We start from the raw sequence: 9,170 nt of genomic DNA on the forward strand, positions 1-9,170 counted from the left end.
TCACTTTCATAAAAGAAGTTGATATCTTCCCTTAATTATTGTTGTAATCATAGCGACAAAATGTTTTCAGATGAAAAGAAAATATAAATGAAACTCATTAAAGCTAAATGTAAACGGGAAGCTATAGTCTCAAATAGTCAAAAATCGCTTTGTAAGAAAGCAAAGGAGCTTTATATTTTGTGCGGGATTTAAATTGCGGTCCTAATATTTATTGGAGATCAGTCATTTCAGTTTGGTGATCTAGATGTTTAATCAGTTGTTTAACATTTTTAAGGGAAGAAGAACGAAAAAAATCAGCGAAGTTTTTGTATGTTATGTGATGGGGCTGGTAGTCTAGAAAGAAAGGAAAAATGCATACGAGAAAAGAGTTAGAATAAAATGATCATTTTTTTTTTCTAGTGAAGATAGTTTGAAATACTCCAAGCCGATAAAATCTAATACAACTGCTTTAGAAAAGCTTAAGTAGTTATATCAAGAAATTAAGAAAGTTGAAGATGATGCGATCAAGACAATTGTTCTGTTACAATTTGTAATTGATCCAAAGTAACCAAATCTTGTTATTGAATTGGATGTAGCAGTTATTTCAACTATACCATCCAATTAATTGTCGTTAAAATAATATCTTGATGAGTGAGAAAAATAATATTTATTTAGTAATGATAAGAGTGATCATTATCATCTCAACACTTTTAACACACATAAATATGCGTTCCAACAAGGATAAGTAACACTTTTGCACATCAAGGCTATTAAATTCATATAAGAGATCTAGAAACAAAAAATGACCATGATCATATGAATTGCAATCAAATTTTATCATTCAGGGAGCATGAGAAGTACACGTGCAATCTTACCCGCTCTCTCTACATATACATATTTTTTGAATTGTTAGTTTTGCTTTTGTACTATTAGCACTTATTTTTGGAATAGAACGCATATACAGAGCCAAACACAGTAGAATATTAAAGCAGGAATGTACCTTCAGCTATAGTTACTTAAGTATTGTCGAGAATCACTTTTACTTTGCACGAACTTGTAATCGAGAAGTGGTAAAAGAAAACCTAAGAATGTTATAGCCTATGCTATCACAAAAGGGATACCGGACTGATGGAGTCACAGGTGTATTTATAGTTAGGCTAGAGACTCTTAGATAAAAAATTAACCTAGAGAGTTCTCCCTAAAATATGATTTTCCTAGGCACTCCTAGTAAAACATTTCCTTCCATCAAGGAAACTTTCGGGTATCGCAGAGTAGTAATTGGCATATCCATTCTCTCTCCACAATGGCAAGCTCCAGGTTTACACCTAGATCTAGCTAAAGATCTCAAGGCTGCGGAATACCGTTACCAATGATTATAATTTAATCAATATATACTAAAATAAAAAATGGAATAGTTCCCACGTCGACTAGTAAAAAGGGACTGTCTAGGATTGAAGAAAACCAGCATCCAGCAGGAAAAAATTTGACAAACTCATTTTTGCACACTCGTTTAAGTCCATAAGGGACTGATTTAGGCTAGAGCCAAGCTCAACTATGGCTACTCTTTGCTTTTGGCGGCCTTATTCCATCATCCAAGGACAAGTCAGCACCGGTAAAGATGTCTTGATTCCTCGCTGCCGGGCCAACTTGGCATGAACTAGGAAAAGCTAGAACTCAACTTCACACTGGTTAGCAAAACCCTAGAGCTTCGCTGCTTTGGTAGACCGTTCTACTTTACCAAATTAAAAGTTTAAGCTGGGCCACCACGTCGATTAACTTCACCTTCTGCCATCACATATTCCACTTCCTTTGACGAGGAAGTCGTCATCCTTTCCGGTGGCGTTTTGGGAACTCCTCTTGTAGGGTTTTTGCATGTCTAGATGTGTCACGCCCCAACTTGGGGAATCATGCAGGTACCTACCATTTCCCACCTCGGTAGTCGAACCCTTTCCCAATTCATTCATTCAACACAATAAAATAATCAAGGCAAGCGAATATAAGTCTCAAACATAGATAATAATAAAGATAGCGAATAAGTGTGGAAATAATACATCAATCCCAAGGAATCTATCAAAGGCCGTACAAGAGCCACTACTACAAATACTCTAAGTCTGAATATGAATACATGTCTGATAATAGAATGCTGCCCTGTTACACCTCAGAAATTTCGTGTCGTTGTGCTGTGGATAGACTAATGCAAGTTAAGGTGATCATGAAGTCCTTATGACTTTAAGGAGAGTATTTAGTAGCTTTAAAGTATATACTACAAGATTTCGAAGTTATATGAATCGGTGGAACTAAGTTCGTCGAAGGAAGTGGAGTGCAAGTTGTGTTCGGGAAGGTTTCGCAATTATCGAACTAATGATTATTTTTAGTGTCTTGAGGAGAAGCTATAGGGATCCTTAGATGGTTAATGAAGTATTATACAAGTTCCAAGAAGGTTCCGCAAGGATTGGAGGTTGAACGAAGCAACTAGAGCAAGATCGGGAAATTCAGATTGTATGGCCACTTGTACGGACCGTATAATTTATACGGCCCGTATAATGGTCCGTATAATACTTCCAAAGAGAGTGACCCCTGGTGGGATTATACGGTCCAATTATACGGACCGTATAATATATACGACCCGTATAGTTGGCCGTATAACCGGGTCGGGTTACATTTTTCTCTTTCCATATATGCACGACCCTTGTTCCAAATTTTCATTTCCCCACTTCTCCACAACTCTTGAGAGCTCTAGAACATTCCCCACACCATATAAACACAAACCCAAGAGAAATCAAAGGTTATGTACGAAGAATCAAGTGCAAAAAGGCTCACTAGGGTTGTAGAAGTCAAGATTCCCTTTAGTATTGAAGTTGGGGTTTCTCTCAAGTGAAGTATATCCATCCAAAGTTCATCCTTGTATGATCAAAAAGTTTTACATTCATTACATGTTATTAAGAGTACTTGGTTGTTGAATGACTTGAATGAAGGAAGGAAGAAGAATATGAAGCTCAAACATGGATTTAATGATATTCTTGAATAGTAATTTGACTTGAGTCATAGTTATTGGTATTCCATGAGTATAATTTTGTTATGGATGACACTAATGACGTTGAGAAAGTATTATGTGAAAATGAATATGGTATTATGTTGTAGCTATGGTTATGAATGACTTTGAAGAGGAGTTTTGAGGATTGATCAATGCTTAACTTTGAAGAAGACCATTGATTATGGTATTATGGGTGTTGCTATTGATATTTGGGAGTTGTTTATTATATAGAGGATGTTGTCGAAACAAAGGAAATGCTGCCCGAATTCCGCTAGCTCTTAGTCGCTTTAGTTTAAACTTAAGCATGTTTTCAATGATCTAATTTAGTACGAATTCTCTTGAATGTAGAGTTGCGAGCTTGGAAGGAGAACGTTTAGTCGTTAAGAAGACGTAAAGGTATGTAAGGCTAGTCTCCCTTTCTTTCAAAAGGCATGACTCCTATATTACTATTTCCTATACATGTTTCCATGACCTTCTTACATTCCAAAAGTTGAAAGTCCAAGAGTCTTAAGAGCTTCTTATGATCTAGAGATAGGATGTGTTCTATGATAATTATGGTTTTATTTCTAGAAATTCTGAAGCTTATGAATTGATGATATTATGAGCTTGATGATCTTGTTTTATGATTTCATTGATGTTATTCCTTGTTGTAATCTCACATCATGATATTAGTTCCTTCAAGGTGAGACATAGCGATGATGTTTGCTCCATAATATGATTGGAGGTTACCGACCTTACATCACTCCGATAGAGTTGTAGATTTTACTTGAGCTCTCATGCATGCTTTATGTTATGTATATGTGAGATCACACCGGGCCTAGTTGGCCGGGCAAGTGGCTTATGATGATGATTACACTGGGCCTAGTTGGCCGGGCAGTCACCACTAGTGGGCGGTGTGAGACGACTACCTCGGACGCGGGAGGCCCAGACGCGGGCTAATGATGATATATGACTCAGACAACTTACTTATGTATATTTATGTATGAAATGATGTTGTTTTATATATAAAAGTCAGCATGCATGACTCCGCCTTAAAAGGCACTCAGTTACAGGTTATCTCTTCATCTTATGCTATTTTATTCCTTTATTGTGTTGTTATACATGTCTTACATACTCAGTACATTGTTCGTACTGACGTCCTTTCATTTATGGACGCTGCGTTCATGCTCGCAGGTAGACAGGGATATGACACAGACACTTAGGAGCGTTATCCACAGATATATAGGAGCACTCCACCACTCCGGAGTTGCAAATTATTGGTATATTCTTTTGTGTACATATTTGGAGCATAGCGGGGTCCTGTCCCGTCCTTATGATTTCAGTACTCCAGTTAGAGGCTCGTAGACATATGTGTGGGTAGTAGATGTCTCTTGTTATATATATATATACATGTTTGAGGAGTAATGGAAGATCATTTTATATTAAATATTGATGGTTGAGAGTTGTATTTATACAGGATGAGGCGGATGATGAATGAGAAGTGGTGCTCGGTAGGCTAGCTCCGGGTACCCGTCGTGGCCCTCTAATTGGGTCGTGACAAAAGTGGTATCGAGCAGCCTTCGTCCTAGGGGTGTCTACGAGCCGTGTCCAAGTAGAGTCTTGTTTATGGATATGAAGCGCGCCACACTTATAAACAAGAGGTCACGGGGGTATTTAGGAATGATTGACCGTCCTTCTTACCTTAGATCGTGCGATAGAGCCATGATATAAGAATTCCCTTTTTCTTAACCGTGCGCTATATTTTCAGTAAAGTCGATGAAAGGAAAGGCTATAACAGCCCAGAAGGGCAAGACAGTGATCGAAAGGGGAGCCTCAACCTTAGCTCCAGCACCCCCCGGTTCCTTCGCCGGATGCCTCGGCCGGAGATGAGACAGGCCATCCGTTTGCTGACCCAGTTAGTAGCCGCTCAAGCTTAGCGGCAGGGTGCGAGCCATAGTGACAGGAGTTGGAGGAAGAGGGTCAGGTCTTCACAGTTTGACCATGAGTTCAGAGGCGCCCCGAGGTAGCAGTTCTCTAGGCACTTAGTTCGTTTAACAGCTAGTGCGCCTCCACAGTTTCCTGGACCTAGGGTTGATAGATCTGCTTGTTTGGGGCCAGTTAAGAGTTCTAGAAATTCTAGTTCCCAGAACAGCGATGATTCAAGCCAGATGAGATTATCTACACCACAATGTACTCAATGTGGTAAGCCACATTCGGGACTGTGTCGCTTGGGTTCCTATGCCTGCACTTGGCCAGGCCATTTTAGGCGCGACTGTCCATCGCTACGTGGCAGAGGTAAGGTTCGGCCTACGGGATTAACAGTTGGCTCTTCATCATCGATACACCCTCCGAGGCAAAGCTCATAGACACCAGCAGGCCGTGGCAGAGGAAGAGGGGGAGCATTTGGTTCGAGTGGTCCACAACGCCGCCTACGCACCACCTGTTGTCTCTACGCCCCTTACATATATATATATATATATATGGATTAGTCCACGGGATATATATATATATATATATATATATATACCTGTTGTCAAACGGAGCCATATTTTGAGGCATCTCGTTGGTGACCTAGGGGCGGCTATATATATATATATATATATATATATATATATATATATATATATATATATATATATATGTATAATAGGTGTCGTACAATTTTCCAGAATCTAAGTTGATTGAAATTTTGAATCGAAAGGCCCAAAGTGAGAATCGGTTATGGCTAATTAAACTATGACGAGGAATATGGAACCATTTGTTGGGGGTATAAAGAAGTTTTATATACTAAGGTATCTTAAGTGCATGAAGATGTGTTTACACAACATCCTTCCAAGGAATTTTAAAAGGACCATGTGTTACCCCGTTGTTAAAATGTTGGGATAGCAGAGTATAATACTCCTATGGCAGTGGGAATCGGATCAGAGAAGAGTATGGAAGGATTGACATTGAACCTTAAGTTGTGATTTTTATCAAAAAAAAAAAAAAAAAATTTGTTGAGTAAGATGGGGAAAAGAGAAGTCAATGGTTGAACCTTAAGTTGTGATTTTTATCTTTGAAATATGCATAGGACTATTGTCCGATGAACGAAATCATTTGAGAAAAGGATGAGGAGTAAGACAAAAGGAGAAATAGGGTTTGATTGTGAATGATCAATGGACTAACTTTATATATATGCCAAGACAGCAACAAATGGAATTGCATTCCCGGCGAGTTATACGGGAAAAGTCCCAAGGAAAGATTATTGAGAAAAGGTGGGTCAAGAGAGGGCGAGTTTGTGGACGATACGGTATAGGGAGCATAGAGCGGTTATGAGCTACATCAATGGGAATGACCAATATGCAAGACGATCTATGGGTCTTGATAGAATTAAGGAAAGAGACAGTGGGGTAAAGGCAATTCCCTCATGGTTTAATAGTTGTGGCAATTAGACGGTAATCAAAAGAGTCAATCAAAGAAGTAGTCTTCGACATTTCGAGGCAATGTGGCAGCCGGAGGTGTAAGAATGAGATGATACAGGATATGGGCTGTAGAATGGAAGAGGGACGGTAATGAGACAAAGTTAAAGGATGGGCATATAACGGAAAAGCGGTATTAACCTCAAGAAGATACATCACGTGAGTATTAGGGCTTCAGCTCAAGCGTAAGATAGATAAGAATAAAGTGGTATTTCCATACAACAAGGGCTCATGCGAATGATTTCATAGTGAGGAGATACAGGCGATGAGTGTAAGATTAGGATTAGGGAGAAAGGTGAATAATGAACTAAGATGAGAAGTCAAGTGAAATAGCCACCGCAAGCTAGTTATATGGATGTGGAGTTACAATGTCGCATACCGGTTGGGGGAGGGGACAAACGAGGGAAGCATTGTACGGGAAAGCGATCAATGGCTACTTTATATATATAGTAATGCCTTTGTTGATTCTAAGGAGGATACGAGTTAACAATAAAAAGGGGATTGAAAGGGAAATGAACTATTTGGAAGCATACGAATACTTGGCGGTAGCAACCTACATTAAAAAAGAATAGGTGTGTATGATCATTTAGAAGAGAAAGTTTATGGATGATACGAAAATTTCAAGCATTGAATACTCAAAACATAAAGGAATCAAGAAGAACGTATTCCAACGTAAATGGAGTAAGATGGATCTAAATGAGAAACTGAATGTGAGAGGTGGTGGTGAAGAAGATAATAAGGAAACAAAGTTAAATTTATGTAAGACGGTATCTTGTAATACTAATCAAGAATAAGGATGGATCTAAAGCTGAAATGGATGTTGCAATTGTAAGGAATCATATAAGCTATCGGTAATGATTTCATTAAGATACTCGGTTCTCCAAGATTAGTTTAGAAATCGTGATAATAAACTAAGATGAGAAATCAAGTGAAATATAGGTCATCCTAGTAAACCCCCCCCCCCCCCCCTCATTTTTTGGGGGAAATAGATAAGCGATAAAGTTCTATTTTCTAACTCACTAAGGAGAAGCTATAAACAAGTATGTTAACAAAAAGGGGATTGAAGGAAATGAAGAGATACGAATGTTAGGGTGGCTTGAAATTAATATATCCAGATGGCCGTATGAAGCTTGCAAGAAGAGGAGAGCATCAAATTATTGGAATGTGGAAATTTCATCGTGAAGAGATTTAAGAAGATTCCATGAGAAGTTCTTACTACCCTCACAAATGGCTTCGGGGTGGTGAATTAAGAACTAAAAATGTAAGCTTGATGAAGGTATTACAAAAGAACGTGGAAGTGAAAGAGATGAATGGGGAAGCAGAAGAAGATATGAAGTCCAGGTATCCGCGTTTATTTCCACCCCCAGGAGAGGCTCAAGATGAGACGTCATTTTCCTCAGGTATGTAATACTTTCTTTTGATGCTTTTTGGTTGTGCGTGGCCATGCTTTCTTGTTACTGTTGTTGTAACCTTATGAGGCGATGCTATTTTGAGTTACTGTGACAGGATGGTAGTGCCATATTATAGGGGAAACTCTGGAATTTTTTTTGTAGAACCCTCGAGAACTTAACATTCGAGGATGAATGTTCCCAAGGGGGGAGAGGGTTACACCTCGAAAATTTCATGTCGTTGTGCTGTGGATAGACTAACGCAAGTTAAGGTGATCATGAAGTCCTTATGAATTTAATGAGAGTATTTAGTAGCTTTAAATTATATACTACAAGATTTCAAAGTTATATGAATCGGTGGAACTAAGTTCGTCGAAGGAAGTGGAGTGCAAGTTGTGTTCGGGAAGGTTTCGCAATTATCGAGCTAATAATTATTTGTTAGTGTCTTCAGGAGAAGCTATAGGGATCCTTAGCTAGTTAATTAAGCATTATACAAGTGCCAAGAAGGTTCCGTAAGGATTGGAGGTTGAACAAAGCAACTAGAGCAAGATCGAAAAATTCAGATTGTACGGTCACTTGTACGGACCGTATAATTTACACGGCCCGTATAATGGTCCATAGAATACTCCAGAGGAAAGTGACCCCTGGTGGGATTATACGGTCCAATTATACGGACCGTATAATTTATACGGCCCGTATAGTTGGCCATATAACCGGGTCGGGTCACTTTTTTTCTCTTTCCATATATGTACGATCCTTGTTCCAAATTTTCATTTCCCGACTTATGTTGTAGCTATGGTTATGAAGGACTTTGAAGAGGAGTTTTGAGGATTGATCAATGCTTAACTTTGAAGAAGACCATTGATTATGGTATTATAGGTGTTGCTATTGATATTTGGGAGTTGTTTATTATATAGAGGAAGTTGTCGAAACAGAGGAAATGCTGCCCAAATTCCGCCAACTCTTAGCCGCTTTAGTTTAAAATTAAGCATGTTTTTAATGATCTAATTTAGTACGAATTCTCTTAAATGTAGAGTTGCGAGCTGGGAAGGAGAACGTTTAGTCGTTAAGAAGACGTAAAGGTATGTAAGGCTAGTCCCCCTTTCTTTCAAAAGACATGACTCCTATTTTACGATTTCCTATACATGTTTCGATGACCTTCTTACATTCCAAAAGTTAAAAGTCCAAGATTCTTAAGAGCTTCTTATGATCTAGAAATAGGATGTGTTCTATGATAATGATGGTTTTATTTCTAGAGATTCCGAAGCTTATGAATTGATACTATTGTGAGCTTGATGATCTTGTTTTATGATTTCATTGATGTTATTCCTT

Source organism: Lycium ferocissimum, chromosome 1 (genome assembly GCF_029784015.1).
Source record: "Lycium ferocissimum isolate CSIRO_LF1 chromosome 1, AGI_CSIRO_Lferr_CH_V1, whole genome shotgun sequence".
Classification (NCBI taxonomy): Eukaryota; Viridiplantae; Streptophyta; class Magnoliopsida; order Solanales; family Solanaceae; genus Lycium; species Lycium ferocissimum.